The sequence below is a fragment of the Oncorhynchus nerka genome, linkage group LG11 (genome assembly GCF_034236695.1).
Source record: "Oncorhynchus nerka isolate Pitt River linkage group LG11, Oner_Uvic_2.0, whole genome shotgun sequence".
In the NCBI taxonomy this organism is placed as follows: Eukaryota; Metazoa; Chordata; class Actinopteri; order Salmoniformes; family Salmonidae; genus Oncorhynchus; species Oncorhynchus nerka.
The window spans coordinates 1,178,055-1,195,336 of record NC_088406.1 but is presented as its reverse complement, the minus strand read 5'-3'; the positions used below and the strand labels follow the sequence as shown (position 1 = coordinate 1,195,336).

The 17,282-nt window shown below is 48.0% G+C and overlaps 1 protein-coding gene and 1 pseudogene across 1 annotated transcript in view; both read right to left on the bottom strand.

Moving 5' to 3' along the window:
• The window catches only part of LOC115124438 (contactin-5-like), a 653,850-nt gene that overhangs the window by 499,534 nt on the left and 137,034 nt on the right, over nt 1-17,282 (bottom strand).
• LOC135574078 (polyhomeotic-proximal chromatin protein-like) overlaps nt 14,347-17,282 on the bottom strand; it is a 5,278-nt pseudogene continuing 2,342 nt past the window's right edge.

Here is a 17,282-nt window from a genome sequence, read left to right as displayed (position 1 = left end):
AGTCTACAGGTTCTCTAGTTGAAAGGTTCTCTAGTCTACAGGTTCACTAGTCTACAGGTTCTCTAGTCGAAAGGTTCTCTAGTCTACAGGTTCACTAGTCGAAAGGTTCTCTAGTCTACAGGTTCACTAGTCTACAGGTTCTCTAGTTGAAAGGTTCTCTAGTCTACAGGTTCACTAGTCTACAGGTTCTCTAGTTGAAAGGTTCTCTAGTCTACAGGTTCTCTAGTCTACAGGTTCTCTAGTCTACAGGTTCTCTAGTCTACAGGCTCTCTAGTTGAAAGGTTCTCTAGTTGAAAGGTTCTCTAGTCTACAGGTTCTCTAGTCTACAGGCTCTGTAGTTGAAAGGTTCTCTAGTCGAAAGGTTCTCTAGTCTACAGGTTCACTAGTCTACAGGTTCTCTAGTTGAAACGTTCTCTAGTCTACAGGTTCACTAGTCTACAGGTTCTCTAGTCTACAGGTTCTCTAGTCTACAGGTTCTCTAGTTGAAAGGTTCTCTAGTCTACAGGTTCACTAGTTGAAAGGTTCTCTAGTCGAAAGGTTCTCTAGTCGAAAGGTTCTCTAGTCGAAAGGTGTTCTCTAGTCGAAAGGTTCTCTAGTCGAAAGGTTCTCTAGTTGAAAGGTTCTCTAGTCGAAAGGTTCTCTAGTCGAAAGGTTCTCAAGTCTACAGAGAACAAGCTTCACTGGAAAAGATCAAGACTGCGTCCCAAATGGCACCCTATTCCCGAATGTCTCCCTAGGGCCCTGGTAAACATGTTGTGCTGTATAAAGGGTGTCCTAAATGTCTCCCTAGGGCCCTGGTGAACATGTTGTGCTGTTTAAAGGGAACAGGATACTGTGTGGGACATGTATCCACTTCAGGCAATTCAACGGCTCAGACACAAGAGGTATGTGGCTGGGTCTACAGTCAATCACGGATTACAAAAAGAGAACCAGCCCCGTCGCGGACCAGGATGTCTTGCTCCCAGGCAGACTAAATAACTTTTTTGCCCGCTTTGAGGACAATACAGTGCCTGACACGGCCCGCAACCAAAACCTACGGACTCCCCTTCACTGCAGCCGATGTGAGTAAAGCATTTAAACGTATTAACCCTCGCAAGGCTGCAGGCCCAGACGGCATCCCCAGCCGCGTCCTCAGAGCATGCACAGACCAGCTGGCTGGTGTGTTTACGGACATATTAAATCAAACCTTATCTCAGTCTGCTGTTCCCACATGCTTCAAGAGGGCCACCATTGTCCCTGTTCCCAAGAAAGCTAAGGTAACTGAGCTAAACGACTACCGCCTCGTAGCACTCACTTCCGTCATCATGAAGTGCTTTGAGAGACTAGTCAAGGACCATATCACCTTCACCCTTCCTGACACCCTAGACCCACTCCAATTTGCTTACCACCGAAATAGGTCCACAGACGATGCAATCTCAACCACACTGCACACTGCCCTAACCCATCTGGACAAGAGGAATACCTATGTGAGAATGCTGTTCATCGACGATAGCTCAGCATTTAACACCATAGTACCCTCCAAACTCGTCATCAAGCTCGAGACCCTGGGTCTCGACCCCACCCTGTGCAACTGGGTACTGGACTTCCTGACGGGCCGCCCCCAGGTGGTGAGGGTAGGTAACAACATCTCCAGCCCGCTGATCCTCAACACTGGAGCCCCACAAGGGTGCGTTCTGAGCCCTCTCCTGTACTCCCTGTTCAACCACGACTGCGTGGCCACGCACGCCTCCAACTCAATCATCATGCATGGTTTCATGCATGTCAACATCAGAAGCCTCCTCTCTAAGTTTTTCTTACTCACTGCTTTAGCACACTGCTAACTCTGATGTCTTTGCAGTGTCTGAATCCTGGCTCAGGAAGGCCACGAAAAATTCGGAGATTTCCATACCCAACTATAATATTTTCCGTCAAGATAGAACTGCCAAAGGGGGAGGAGTTGCAGTCTACTGCAGAGATAGCCTGCAAAGTAATGTCATACTTTCCAGGTCCATACCCAAACAGTTCGAACTACTAATTTAAAAAATGACTCTCTCCAGAAATAAGTCTCTTACTGTTGCCGCCTGCTACCGACCCCCCTCAGCTCCCAGCTGTGCCCTGGACACCATTTGTGAATTGATCGCCCCCCATCTAGCTTCAGAGTTTGTTCTGTTAGGTGACCTAAACTGGGATATGCTTAACACCCCGGCAGTCCTACAATCTAAGCTAGATGCCCTCAATCTCACACAAATCATCAAGGAACCCACCAGGTACAACCCTAAATCTGTAAACAAGGGCACCCTCATAGACGTCATCCTGACCAACTGGCCCTCCAAATACACCTCCACTGTCTTCAACCAAGATCTCAGCAATCACTGCCTCATTGCCTGTATCCGCTACGGATCCGCAGTCAAACGACCACCCCTCATCACTGTCAAATGCTCCCTAAAACACTTTCTAATCGACCTGGCCCGGGTATCCTGGAAGGATATTGACCTCATCCCGTCAGTTGAGGATGCCTGGTCATTCTTTAAAAGTAACTTCCTCACCATTTTAGATAAGCATGCTCCATTCAAAAAATGCAGAACTAAGAACAGATATAGCCTTTGGTTCACTCCAGACCTGACTGCCATCGACCAGCACAAAAACATCCTGTGGCGGACTGCAATAGCATTGAATATTCCCCGCGCTATGCAACTGTTCAGGGAAGTCAGGACCCAATACACGCAGTCAGTCAGGAAAGCTAAGGCCAGCATCTTCAGGCAGAAGTTTGCATCCTGTAGCTCCAACTCCAAAAAGTTCTGGGACACTGTGAAGTCCATGGAGAACAAGAGCACCTCCTCCCAGCTGCCCACTGCACTGAGGCTAGGGAACACGGTCACCACCGACAAATCCATGATTATCAAAAACTTCAACAAGCATTTCTCAACGGCTGGCCATGCCTTCCGCCTGGCTACTCCTACCTCGGCCAACAGCTCCGGCCCCCCGCAGCTCCTCGCCCAAGCCTCTCCAGGTTCTCCTTTACCCAAATCCAGATAGCAGATGTTCTGATAGAGTTCCAAAACCTGGACCCGTATAAATCAGCTGGGCTTGACAATCTGGACCCTCTATTTCTGAAACTATCCGCAGCCATTGTCGCAACCCCTATTACCAGCCTGTTCAACCTCTCTTTCATATCGTCTGAGATCCCCAAGGATTGAAAGCTGCCGCAGTCATCCCCCTCTTCAAAGGGGAGACACCCTGGACCCAAACTGTTACAGACCTATATCCATTCTGCCCTGCCTATCTAAGGTCTTGAAAGCCAAGTCAACAAACAGGTCACTGACCATCTCGAATCCCACCGTACCTTCTCCGCTATGCAATCTGGTTTCCGAGCCGGTCACGGGTGCACCTCAGCCACACTCAAGGTACTAAACGACATCATAACCGCCATCGATAAAAGACAGTACTGTGCAGCCGTCTTCATCGACCTTGCCAAGGCTTTCGACTCTGTCAATCACCATATTCTTATCTGCACACTCAGTAGCCTCGGCTTCTCGGATGACTGCCTTGCCTGGTTCACCAATTACTTTGCAGACAGAGTTCAGTGTGTCAAATCGGAGGGCATGTTGTACGGTCCTCTGGCAGTCTCTATGGGGGTGCCACAGGGTTCAATTCTCGGGCCGACTCTTTTCTCTGTGTATATCAATGATGTTGCTCTTGCTGCGGGCGATTCCCTGATCCACCTCTACGCAGACGACACCATTCTATACACTTTCGGCCCGTCATTGGACACTGTGCTATCTAACCTCCAATCGAGCTTCAATGCCATACAACACTCCTTCCGTGGCCTCCAACTGCTCTTAAACGCTAGTAAAACCAAATGCATGCTTTTCAACCGATCGCTGCCTGCACCCGCTTGCCCGACTAGCATCACCACACTGGATGGTTCCGACCTTGAATATGTGGACACCTATAAGTACCTAGGTGTCTGGCTAGACTGCAAACTCTCCTTCCAGACCCATATCAAACATCTCCAATCGAAAATCAAATCAAGAGTCGGCTTTCTATTCCGCAACAAAGCCTCCTTCACTCATGCTGCCAAGCTTACCCTAGTAAAACTGACTATCCTACCGATCCTCGACTACGGCGATGTCATCTACAAAATGGCTTCCAACACTCTTCTCAGCAAACTGGATGCAGTTTATCACAGTGCCATCCGTTTTGTCACTAAAGCACCTTATACTAACCATCACTGCGACTTGTATGCTCTAGTCGGCTGGCCCTCGCTACATATTCGTCGCCAGACCCACTGGCTCCAGGTCATCTACAAGGCCATGCTAGGCAAAGCTCCGCCTTATCTCAGCTCACTGGTCACGATGGCAACACCCATCCGTAGCACGCGCTCCAGCAGGTGTATCTCATTGAGCATCCCCAAAGCCAACACCTCATTCGGCCGCCTTTCGTTCCAGTACTCTGCTGCCTGTGACTGGAACGATTTGCAAAAATCGCTGAAGTTGGAGACTTTTATCTCCCTCACCAACTTCAAACATCAGCTATCTGAGCAGCTAACCGATCGCTGCAGCTGTACATAATCTGTTGGTAAATAGCCCACCCATTCTCACCTACCTCATCCCCACAGTTTTTATTTATTTACCTTTCTGCTCTTTTGCACACAAATATCTCTACCTGTACATGATCATCTGATCATTTATCACTCCAGTGTTAATCTGCAATATTGTAATTATTCGCCTACCTCCTCATGCCTTTTGCACACATTGTTTATAGACTCCCCTTTTTTTTCTCTACTGAGTTATTGACTTGTTAATTGGTTACTCCATGTGTAACTCTGTGTTGTCTGTTCACTCTGCTATGCTTTATCTTGGCCAGGTCACAGTTGCAAATGAGAACATGTTCTCAACTAGCCTACCTGGTTAAATAAAGGTGAAATAAAAAAAGGTTTAGGGCTAGGGTTAAGGTTTAGGGCTAGGGTTAAGGTTTGGGGCTAGGGTTAAGGTTTAGGAGCTAGGGTAAGGTTTAGGGCTAGGGTTAAGGTTTGGGGCTAGGGTTAAGGTTTAGGGCTAGGGTTAAGGTTTAGGGCTAGGGTTAAGGTTTGGGGCTAGGGTTAAGGTTTAAGGCTAGGGTTAAGGTTTGGGGCTAGGGTTAAGGTTTAGGGCTAGGGTTAAGGTTTAGGGCTAGGGTTAAGGTTTAGTGCTAGGGTTAAGGTTTAGGGCTAGGGTTAAGGTTTAGGGCTAGGGTTAAGGTTTGGGGCTAGGGTTAAGGTTTAGGGCTAGGGTTAAGGTTTGGGCTAGGGTTAAGGCTTAGGGCTAGGGTTAAGGTTTGGGGTTAGGGTTAAGGTTTAGGGCTAGGGTTAAGGTTTAGGAGTTAGGGTAAGGTTTAGGGCTAGGGTTAAGGTTTAGGGCTAGGGTTAAGGTTTAGGGCTAGGGTTAAGGTTTAGGTTTAGGGCTAGGGTTAAGGTTTAGGTTAGGGTTAAGGTTTAGGGCTAGGGTTAAGGTTTAGGAGTTAGGGTAAGGTTTAGGGCTAGGGTTAAGGTTTAGGGCTAGGGTTAAGGTTTAGGAGTTAGGGTAAGGTTTAGGTTTAGGGCTAGGGTTAAGGTTTAGGTTAGGGTTAAGGTTTAGGGCTAGGGTTAAGGTTTAGGGCTAGGGTTAAGGTTTAGGGCTAGGGTTAAGGTTTAGGTTTAGGGCTAGGGTTTAGGTTTAGGGCTAGTGTTAAGGTTTAGGTTAGGGCTAGGGTTAAGGTTTAGGGCTAGTGTTAAGGTTTAGGTTTAGGGCTAGTGTTAAGGTTTAGGAGCTAGGGTAAGGTTTAGGGCTAGGGTTAAGGTTTAGGGCTAGGGTTAAGGTTTAGGGCTAGGGTAAGAGTACAGGTTAGTGTTAGGTTTAGGTTTTAGGAAAATATGATATTGAATGGGACTGAATTGTGTGTCCCCAGAAGGTTAGCTGTACAAGACTGTGTGTGTGTGTGTGTGTGTGTGTGTGTGTGTGTGTGTGTGTGTGTGTGTGTGTGTGTGTGTGTGTGTGTGTGTGTGTGTGTGTGTGTGTGTGTGTGTGTGTGTGAGTGAGTGAGTGAGCTGCATTATACAGTCCTGTCACACACCACCAGGTGTCTTTGACCGACCACCCCCATTGGTGCTGAAACATGAGAATTGAAAGAGGTACAGAGAAGTGGCAGACTGACACGATGGTCAGCTTTGAAGTGGTAAGATATACTATCCACCCTGCACTAGAGCGCCTATCTCTTCATCCATCCCACATACTGTAGATCTGAGTGGAAAACTGACACACCTATCGATTCATCCATCCCACACACCTTAGAGAGGAATACTGCCACACCTATCGATTCATCCATCCCACATACTGTACGTCTGAGAGGAATACTGCCAGACCTGTCGATTCATCCATCCCACATACTGTACGTCTGAGAGGAATACTGCCGCTCCTATCGATTCATCCATCCCACATACTGTACATCTGAGAGGAATACTGCCAGACCTATCGATTCATCTATTCCACATACTGTACGTCTGAGAGGAATACTGCCACACCTATCTCTTCATCCATCCCACATTCCTTGGAGAGGAATACTGCCACTCCTATCGATTCATCCATCCCACATACTGTACATCTGAGAGGAATACTGCCACACCTATCGATTCATCCATCCCACATACCTTAGAGAGGAATACTGCCACTCCTATCGATTCATCCATCCCACATTCCTTAGAGAGGAATACTGCCACTCCTATCGATTCATCCATCCCACATACTGTACGTCTGAGAGGAATACTGCCACTCCTATCGATTCATCCATCCCACATACTGTACGTCTGAGAGGAATACTGCCACTCCTATCGATTCATCCATCCCACATACCTTAGAGAGGAATACTGCCAGACCTATCGATTCATCCATCCCACATACTGTACGTCTGAGAGGAATACTGCCACACCTATCGATTCATCCATCCCACATACCTTAGAGAGGAATACTGCCACACCTATCGTTTCATCCATCCCACATACTGTACGTCTGAGAGGAATACTGCCACACCTATCGATTCATCCATCCCACATACCTTAGAGAGGAATACTGCCACTCCTATCGATTCATCCATCCCACATACCTTAGAGAGGAATACTGCCACTCCTATCTCTTCATCCATCCCACATACCTTAGAGAGGAATACTGCCACTCCTATCGATTCATCCATCCCACATACTGTACGTCTGAGAGGAATACTGCCACTCCTATCTCTTCATCCATCCCACATTCCTTGGAGAGGAATACTGCCACTCCTAAATTATTATCTTGTTATTTTTTTCTGTTATACTCCTTGTGCTAATTGCTATACATGAGCAAGTGATTTAAATCTTTCAAAAAAAAGATAAGTGCTGAAACGTTGATTGGTCTAATAAAGTGACACAGCTCGGCCCTTTGAAGGTTGTGTCCGAAATGGCACCCTATTTCCTATGTGCCCTACATAAAACCAGTGCACTATATAGGGAATAGGGTGACGTTTGGCACACAACCCCCGAGTTCCTCATTAATTAAAAGAGGCAGATCCAGGCGTATAATTTCTCCCAAAGGGGAAGGCATTAAAATGGTACAGACCTCAGACAGCTCCACAGCTGTGACCTCCCTAGGACAGCTTTACAACTTATAGACAGAACTGACATGATGTCCAAGGGACCTAGAAGACTTCTCCTCTCTAATTGGGGTGATTACAATGGACACGATCTGTCTAGCTAATGCAACCTAACTAAGCAGTCATAGACACTGACCATACACCCAATGGACATTATGTGTCTAACTCATGCAACCTCTCTGAGTCTAAGCTCTTCATCCAAGTCTCCCTGGCTATTGTCCATAGTGGACATAGACCCAGTGGAGTACACACTGACCATAGAACCATTGGAGTACACACTGATCATAGAACCATTGGAGTACACACTGACCATAGAACCATTGGAGTACACACTGACCATAGAACCATTGGAGTACACACTGACCATAGAACCATTGGAGTACACACTGACCATAGAACCATTGGAGTACACACTGACCATAGAACCATTGGAGTACACACTGACCATAGAACCATTGGCCATGACCATAGAACCATTGGAGTACACACTGACCATAGAACCATTGGAGTACACACTGACCATAGAACCATTGGAGTACACACTGACCATAGAACCATTGGAGTACACACTGACCATAGAACCATTGGAGTACACACTGACCATAGAACCATTGGAGTACACACTGACCATAGAACCATTGGAGTACACACTGACCATAGAACCATTGGAGTACACACTGACCATAGAACCATTGGAGTACACACTGACCATAGAACCATTGGCGTACACACTGACCATAGAACCATTGGAGTACACACTGACCATAGAACCATTGGAGTACACACTGACCATAGAACCATTGGAGTACACACTGACCATAGAACCATTGGAGTACACACTGACCATAGAACAATTGGAGTACACACTGACCATAGAACCATTTGAGTACAATCATTCTTCAAAGTAGCCACCCTTTGCCTTGATGACAGCTTTGCACACTCTTGGCATTCTCTCAACCAGCTTCACAAGATAGTCACCTGGAATTAATTTCAATTAACAGGTGTGCCTTGTTAAAAGTTCATTTGTGGAATTTCTTTCATTCTTAATATGTTTGAGCCAATCAGTTGTGTTGTGACAAGGTAGGGGTGGTATACAGAAGACAGCCCTATTTGGTAAAAGACCAAGTCCATATAATGGCAAGAACAGCTCAAATAATCAAAGACAAATGACAGTACATCATTACTTTAAGACATACAGGTCAGTCAATACAGAACATTTCAAGAACTTTGCAAGTTTCTTCAAGTGCAGTAACAAAAACCATCAAGCTCTATGATGAAACTGGTTTTCATGAGGACCACCACAAGAAAAGAAGACCCAGAGTAACCTCTGCTGCAGAGGATAAATTCATTAGAGTTAACTGCATCTCAGATTGAAGACGAAAAAATGGCTTCACAGAGTTCAAATAACAGACACATCTCAACATGAACTGTTCAGAGGAATCAGGCCTTCGTGGTCGAATTGCTGCAAAGAAACCACAACTAAAGGACACCAATAAGAAGAAGAAGAGACTTGCTTGGGTCAAGAAACACGAGCAATTGACATTAGACCGGTGGAAATCTGTCCTTTAGTCTGATGAGTCAAAATTTGAGATTTTTGTTTCCAATCACTGTGTTACCACAGCGATACACCATTCGATCTGGTTTGTGCTTAGTGGGACAATCATTTGTTTTTCAACAGGACAATGACTTAAAACACACCTCGAGGCTGTGTAAGGGCTATTTGACCAAGAAGGAGAGTGATGGAGTGCTGCATCAGATGACCTGGCCTCCACAATCACATATATTTTGATTTGTTTGAGTTTTATGGTTACTACTTGATTCCGTATGTGTTATTTCATAGTTTTGATGTGTTCATTATTATTCTACAATGTAGAAAAGAAAAACCATTGAATGAGAAGGTGTGTCCAAACGTTTGACTGGTATATGCAGTATATATCCCACAGCACTCATTTCTGATTGGTTAGAATTGCATTAAAACAAACTAACGTAAAAGATATCGTCAGGACGGTTGGAAAAGATATCGTCAGGACGGTTGGAAAAGATATCGTCAGGACGGTTGGAAAAGATATCGTCAGGACGGTTGGAAAAGATATCGTCAGGACGGTTGGAAAAGATATCGTCAGGACGGTTGGAAAAGATATTGTCAGGACGGTTGGAAAAGATATCGTCAGGACGGTTGGAAAAGATATCGTCAGGACGGTTGGAAAAGATATCGTCAGGAAGGTTGGAAAAGATATCGTCAGGACGGTTGGAAAAGATATCGTCAGGACGGTTGGAAAAGATATCGTCAGGACGGTTGGAAAAGATATCGTCAGGACAGTTGGAAAAGATATCGGGGCACCTTGCAATCATGACGCAATTACATTGAATATGCAAGTCCAATGAGGAAAAAATGTAGCTAGCAAATGGTTTGTTTTTTTGATTTGAATTTGTCTCACAGTACGGACATTGTAATTTATTGCCCTGGCTACATCTGCAGTCCTCATGCCTCCTTGCAGCATGGCTAAGGCATGTTCACGCAGATGAGCAGGGACCCTGGGTATCTTTCTTTTGGTGTTTTTCAAAGTCAGTAGAAAGACCTCTTTAGTGTCCTTATTTTTCATAACTGTGACCTTAATTGTCTACCGTCTGTAAGCTGTTAGTGTCTTAACGACCGTTCCACAGGTGCATGTCCATTAATTGTTAATGGTTCATTGGGCAAGCATGGGAAACAGTGTTTAAACCCTTTACAATGAAGATCTGTGAAGTTATTTGGATTTTTACAAATGATCTTTGAAAGACAGAGTCACGAAAAAGGGACGTTTCTTCTTTTGCTGAGTTTATAACAGGTAGGCAGGGTTCTAAATAATTTTTTTGCACTTTTTCAGTTGGTGGCACCAGCAAATGATTTGGTCGCACACATTTTTTAAATAATTGATAATGACCTGGCCTGTGTCCCATAATATGCCTGAATTCCATACAAAACCAGGCTTAAATGACTGGCTGTCTTTTACATTAGCATGCCCTTGTGTTCTTACATTGATTTGAATAGATTTACTGTAACAGCAAATAAAACAGACTGTTGAAATAAAGTGGAACATTTATTTATTGCAGATGTCAAAGTGCCATGTGTCCTTTTCTTTTCTGTCAAATCCTCTAGAGGACAGAAAAACCACATTCTCAGGGAGAACGACCTTGATTTGCTCATATTTTCAGGTTTCGCTCTAAAAATCTGACTTTTTTTTAAAAATAGAAAAACAACTTAATTGGATGGTCTAAGTCTACAACAAAGTTTCAACTAGCTGACTAGTGAAAACACCCGTCAATTGGAGGGAAACAAACCAAAGCGCCTACATCTGTCATAAAAGCTGATCAAAAATGTAATCACAGAATAACTATATTGTAGCAGTAGAACTTCCATAACTTCAATGGCTTTTCAAGGACCAAAGTCCCTGGAGGAAATGTCTGATATTCAAGGTAGCCTATTCCATGACGTCGTAATTGTGCCAAGAATCTTTACTTTTTAATTATCTGATTTGCACACCCATTCTTGCCTTAGCATTTACTGGTCGACATAACAACAACCTTTCCTGCTGCTTTCCAGTCTTCACTCAAAACAACAACCAGCTGTTAGAGAGCTCAAACAGCTGGCCCAAGCAGCCCACTGATGGGGATGAGCGACTGGCCTGGAGGCTTTCCCGGAGCCCTGATGGGGCTGAGCGACTGGCCTGGAGGCTTTGCCGGAGCCCTGATGGGGCTGAGCGACTGGCCTGGAGGCTTTCCCGGAGCCCTGATGGGGCTGAGCGACTGGCCTGGAGGCTTTCCCGGAGCCCTGATGGGGCTGAGCGACTGGCCTGGAGCCTTTCCCGGAGCCCTGATGGGGCTGAGCGACTGGCCTGGAGGCTTTCCCGGAGCCCTGATGGGGATGAGCGACTGGCCTGGAGGCTTTCCCAGAGCCCTGATGGGGATGAGCGACTGGCCTGGATGCTTTCCCGGAGCCCTGATGGGAATGAGCGACTGGCCTGGAGGCTTTCCCGGAGCCCTGATGGGGCTGAGCGACTGGCCTGGAGGCTTTCCCAGAGCCCTGATGGGGATGAGCGACTGGCCTGGATGCTTTCCCGGAGCCCTGATGGGGATGAGCAACTGGCCTGGAGGCTTTCCCGGAGCCCTGATGGGGCTGAGCGACTGGCCTGGAGGCTTTCCCGGAGCCCTGATGGGGATGAGCGACTGGCCTGGAGCCTTTCCCGGAGCCCTGATGCACCGGGATGTTGTTGTTGACTCTTCAGAGTTGGTTAATTTTTGGTCCATTGCACTCTGATGTTTTTGAATGAATCATTGGCCTGGTCTTTGCATCACAGAGAGCCCTGATGGGGATGAGCGAGGCCTGGAGGCTTTCCCGGAGCCCTGATGGACCGGGGATGTTGTTGTTGACTCTTCAGAAAGTTGGTTAATTTAGATTGGTCCATTGCAGGGAGTTTTGAATGAATCATTGGGCTAGTCTTTGCATCAGAGAGAGAGAGAGAGAGAGAGAGAGAGAGAGAGAGAGAGAGAGAGAGAGAGAGAGAGAGAGAGAGAGAGAGAGAGAGAGAGAGAGAGAGAGAGAGAGAGGGAGAGAGAGAGAGAGAGAGGGAGAGAGAGAGAGAGGGAGGTAGAGAGGGAGGTAGAGAGAGCGAGAGAGAGAGAGAGAGAGAGAGAGAGAGAGGGAGAGAGAGAGAGGTAGAGAGCGAGAGACAGAGAGAGAGAGAGAAAACACCTAAGAAAGAAATTGAGAAACCTATCCAATCAAATACACAGAGACCCCGAAGACCTTTATTATGGTGAAACACTAAAACAGTACAGAAATACACTAAGAAAAAAGGACTTCAGAAATCAGCTCAATGTAATTGAAGAATCCATAGAATCTAACCACTTCTGGGAAAATTGGAAAACTCTAAACAAACAACAACACAAAGCTCTATTCAAAATGGAGATGTATGGATAAACCACTTCTCCAATCTGATTGGCTCTTACAACAAACAACAAACAGCTAATACATGATCAATTACACATCTTAGAATCAATTATTATAGACTACCAGAACCCACTGGTTTCTCCAATTACATTGAATGAACTACAGGACAAAATACAAACCCTCCAACCCAAAGAGGCCTGTGGGGTTGATGGTATCCTCAATGAAATGATAAAATATACAGACTACAAAATTCAATTGGCTATACTAAAACTCTTTAACATCATCCTCAGCTCTGGCATCTTCCCCAATATTTTTAACCAAGGTCTGATCTCCACAAAAGTGGAAACAAATTCAACCCCAATAACTACCAATAACTATACGAACAGCAACCTGGGAAAAAAATGCATTATCATTAACAGCAGACTACAAGTGAAAACAATATCAGCAAATTGGCTTTTTAAAATTATGACAGACCACTATTCAACATCATCTTTAAAATCATCTTTGCCCTGGCATCTTCCCCAATATTTGGAACCTAGGATTGATCACCCCAATCCACAAAAGTCACCTCAATAACTACCGTGGGATATGTGTCAACAGGTTAGGGTTAGTGTTAGGGTCAGGGTTACCCTAACCCTAACCCTAACCCTGACCCTAACCCTAACCCAACCCTGCACAACCTTATTGACAAACAAAACAAAACGAAGGCAAAGTCTTCTCATGCTTTGTTGATTTCTAAAAAGCTTTTGACTCATTTTGACATGAGGGTCTGCTATATAAATTGAAGGAAAGTGGTGTTGGATTAAAAACATGCGATATTATACAGTCAATGTACACAAACAACAAGTGTTCAGATAAAATTGGCCAAAAAACTCAATATTAGGAAAGTACTCCTAATGTTTGGTATACTCAGTGTCAATGAGTTGGCGAGGGCACTATAAGTCTGCAGCACCCAGCCTCAACATACTAGACTCTGTCAAGTCAAAACGTCTACTGTTTGTGGATGATCTGTCCCCAACCAAGGAGGCCTAGAGCATCACCTCCCTGTAGGTTTTCACTCCAACTCCAGGTGTAACTAACCTGGTTCTGCTTATCAACCAGCTAATTATTACAATCAGGCTCGCTAGATTAGGGTTGGAGCGAAAAACCTACAGGACGGTGACTCTCTCAAATAGCAACATATCTCCTATAGAGTGCACTACTTTTGACCAGATCCCAGTGGTCCCTGTGTGGGCACTGGTCAAAGGTAGTAAGTACACTGTAAAGGGAATAGGGTGCCATTTGGGAGTCATCATAGGTTCTCCGTCTGAAAGTAGTACACTATAAAGGGAATAGGGTGCCATTTGGGAGTCATCCTAGGTTCTCCGTCTGAAAGTAGTAGTACACTGTAAAGCGAATAGGGTGCCATTTGGGAGTCATCCTAGGTTCTCCGTCTGAAAGTAGTACACTATAAAGGGAATCGGGTGCCATTTGGGAGTCATCCTAGGTTCTCCGTCTGAAAGTAGTACACTATAAAGGGAATCGGGTGCCATTTGGGAGTCAAACTAGGTTCTCCGTCTGAAAGTAGTAGTACACTGTAAAGCGAATAGGGTGCCATTTGGGAGTCATGCTAGGTTCTCCGTCTGAAAGTAGTACACTATAAAGGGAATAGGGTGCCATTTGGGAGTCATGCTAGGTTCTCTGTCTGAAAGTAGTACACTATAAAGGGAATAGGGTGCCATTTGGGAGTCATCCTAGGTTCTCCGGCTGAAAGTAGTACACTATAAAGGGAATAGGGTGCCATTTGTTAGCTCCAGGGTTTAGCTCTTAGCGGCCAGCGGCCGAGACGTATAGCTTGCATCTTCATCAGCATCCCCATAGTCCCCCATGCCTGATTATGCACAACGTGTTATACGAGCTTGCAATATTGATATTTTCCTTAATAGTCAAGGTTAGCCGTGCACTCCTGCACTCCTGCACTCCTGCACTCCTGCAGTCCTCATTTGAAGGTGATCCATGTTAATGATGTGTATTGATGTTGTATAATGACAGGCCTTCAGGGAGTGACACCATGCTGTTTGTCCAATGGCACTCCCCAATGCTATACCACTACCACAGCTGCTACTGCTACTATCACACTACCACTACCACAGCTGCTACTGCTACTATCACACTACCACTACCACAGCTGCTACTATCACACTACTACTACCACAGCTGCTACTGCTACTACTACTACTATCACACTACTACTACCACAGCTGCTACTGCTACTGTCACACTACTGCTACCACGGCTGCTGCTGCTACTGTCACTGCTACTGCTACACGCTGCTACTGCAACCAGTCACTGCTGCTGCCACTAACAACAGCTGCTACGCACTGCTGCTGCGAGCTGCTGCTATCGCGCTGCTGCTGCGAGCTGCTGCTGTCACTGCTGCTGCCACGGCTGCTGCTAATCGCACTGCTGCTGCTGCTGCTGCTGCTGCTGCTGCCGCGGCAACAGCTGTCACTCACTGCTGCTGCGGCAGCTGCTGTCGCACTGCTGCTGCTGCTGCTGCTGCTGCTGCTGCGACAACTGCTGCTGCTGCTCTCGCTGCTGCTGCCGCGAGCTGCTGCTGCTGCTGCTGCTGCTGTTGCTAATCACTGCTGCTGCGGCAACTGCTGTCACTGCTGCTGCCACGGCAGCTGCTATCGCTACTGCTGCTGCTGCTGCTGCTGCTGCTGCCGCTGCAACAGCAATCACTGCTGCTGCCACGACAACTGCTGCTGCTGTCACTGCTGCTGCCACGAGCAACTGCTGCTGCTGCTGCTGCTGTTGCACTGCTGCTGCCGCAACAACTGCTGCTGCTGCTGTTGCGCTGCTGTTGCCACGGTACGGTGCTGCTGCTGCTGTCGCTGCTGCTGCCGCGACAGCTGCTGCTGCTGCTGCTGCTGCTGTTGCTGCTGCTGCCGCGGCTGCTGCTGCTGCTGCTGCTGCTGTTGCACTGCTGTTGCCTGCGAGCTGCTGCTGCTGCTGTCGCTGCTGCTGCGAGCAACTGCTGTTGCTGCTGCTGCTGCTGTTGCGCTGCTGCTGCCGCGAGCAGCTGCTGCTGCTGCTGCTGCTGTTGCACTGCTGCTGCGAGCAACAGCTGCTGCTGCTGCTGCTGTTGCACTGCTGCTGCCGCGACTGCTGCTGCTGCTTGCTGCTGCTGTTGCTGCTGTTGCCACAGCAACAGCAACTGCTATCAATCTACTGCTGCTGCACGAGCAGCAGCAGCACTGCTGCTGCTGCTGCTGCTGCCACGAGCAACTGCTACTGCTGTCGCTGCTGCTGCCGCGACAACAGCAACTGCTGCTGCTGCTGCGACAGCTGCTGCTGCTGCTGTTGCGCTGCTGCTGCGCGAGCAACTACTGCTGCTGTTGCTGCTGCTGCTGCGAGCAGCTAGCTGCTACTGCTGCTGCTGCGACAGCAGCTGCTGCTGTTGCGCTGCTGCTGCCGCGGCAACTACCTGCTGCTGTCGCTGCTGCTGCCGCGACAACTGCGGCTGCTGCTGCTGTCACTACTGCTGCCGCGGCTGCTGCTGCTGCTGTCGCTGCTGCTGCTACCGAGCAGCTGCTGCTGCTACTGCTGCTATCGCTGCTGCTGCGACAACAACTGCTGCCACTGCTGCTGTCGCTGCTGCTGCCACAGCTGCTGGCTGCTGCTGTCGCACTGCTGCTGCCGCGACTGCTACTGCTGCTGCTGCTACTCGCGACAGCTGCTACTGCTGTCACACTGCTGCTGCCGCAGAGCAACACTGCTGCTGCTGCTGCTGCTGCCAGCAGCTGCTGCTGCTGCTGCTGCTGCCGCGGCAACAGCAACTGCTGTCACTGCTGCTGCCGCAGCTGCTACTGCTGCTGTTGCACTGCTGCTGCCACAGCTGCTGCTGCTGCTGTTGCACTGCTGCTGCCGCGACTACTGCTGCTACTGTTGCTGTCACTGCTGCTGCCGCACAGCTGCTACTGCTACTGCTGCTGCTGCCACTGCTGCTGCTGCTGCTGCTGCTGCTGCCGAGCAACAGCTGCTGCTGTCACGCTGCTGCTGCACAGCTGCTACTGCTAATCACTGCTGCTGCTACCGGCTGCTGCTGCTGCTGTCACTGCTACTGCCACGGCTGCTGCTGTCACTGCTACTACCACGGCTACTGCTGCTGCTGTCACTGCTGCTGCCACGAGCTGCTGCTGCTGCTATCACTGCTACTGCCACAACTGCTGTCGCTGCTGCTGTTACACTGCTATTGCCACGACTGCTACTGCTGCTGCTGCTGCTGTTGCACTGCTGCTGCCACAGCTGCTACTGCTGCTGTCACTGCTATTGCCACGAGCTGCTACTGCTGCTGTCGCTGCTGCTGCCACGCTGCTGCTGCTACTGTCGCTGCTGCTGCTGCGGCTGCTGCGGCAACTGCTGCTGCTGCTGTCATCGCTGCTGCTGCCACGAGCAACAACTGCAGCGCTCACTGCTGTTGCCACGGCTGCTGCTGCTGCTGTCGCACTGCTGCTGCCACAGCAGCGGCAGCAACTGTCACTGCTGTTGCCACGGCAGCTGCTGTGCTGCTGCTGCTGTTGCGCTGCTGCTGCCGCGGCTGCAGCTGCAGCTGTCACTGCTATTGCCACAGCTGCTGCACCTACTATCGCGCTGCTGCTGCCACGGCTGCTACTGCTACTATCGCTACTGCTACCGACAGCTGCTGCAACTGCTATCACTGCTGCTGCCACAGCTGCTGCGTCTGCTGCTG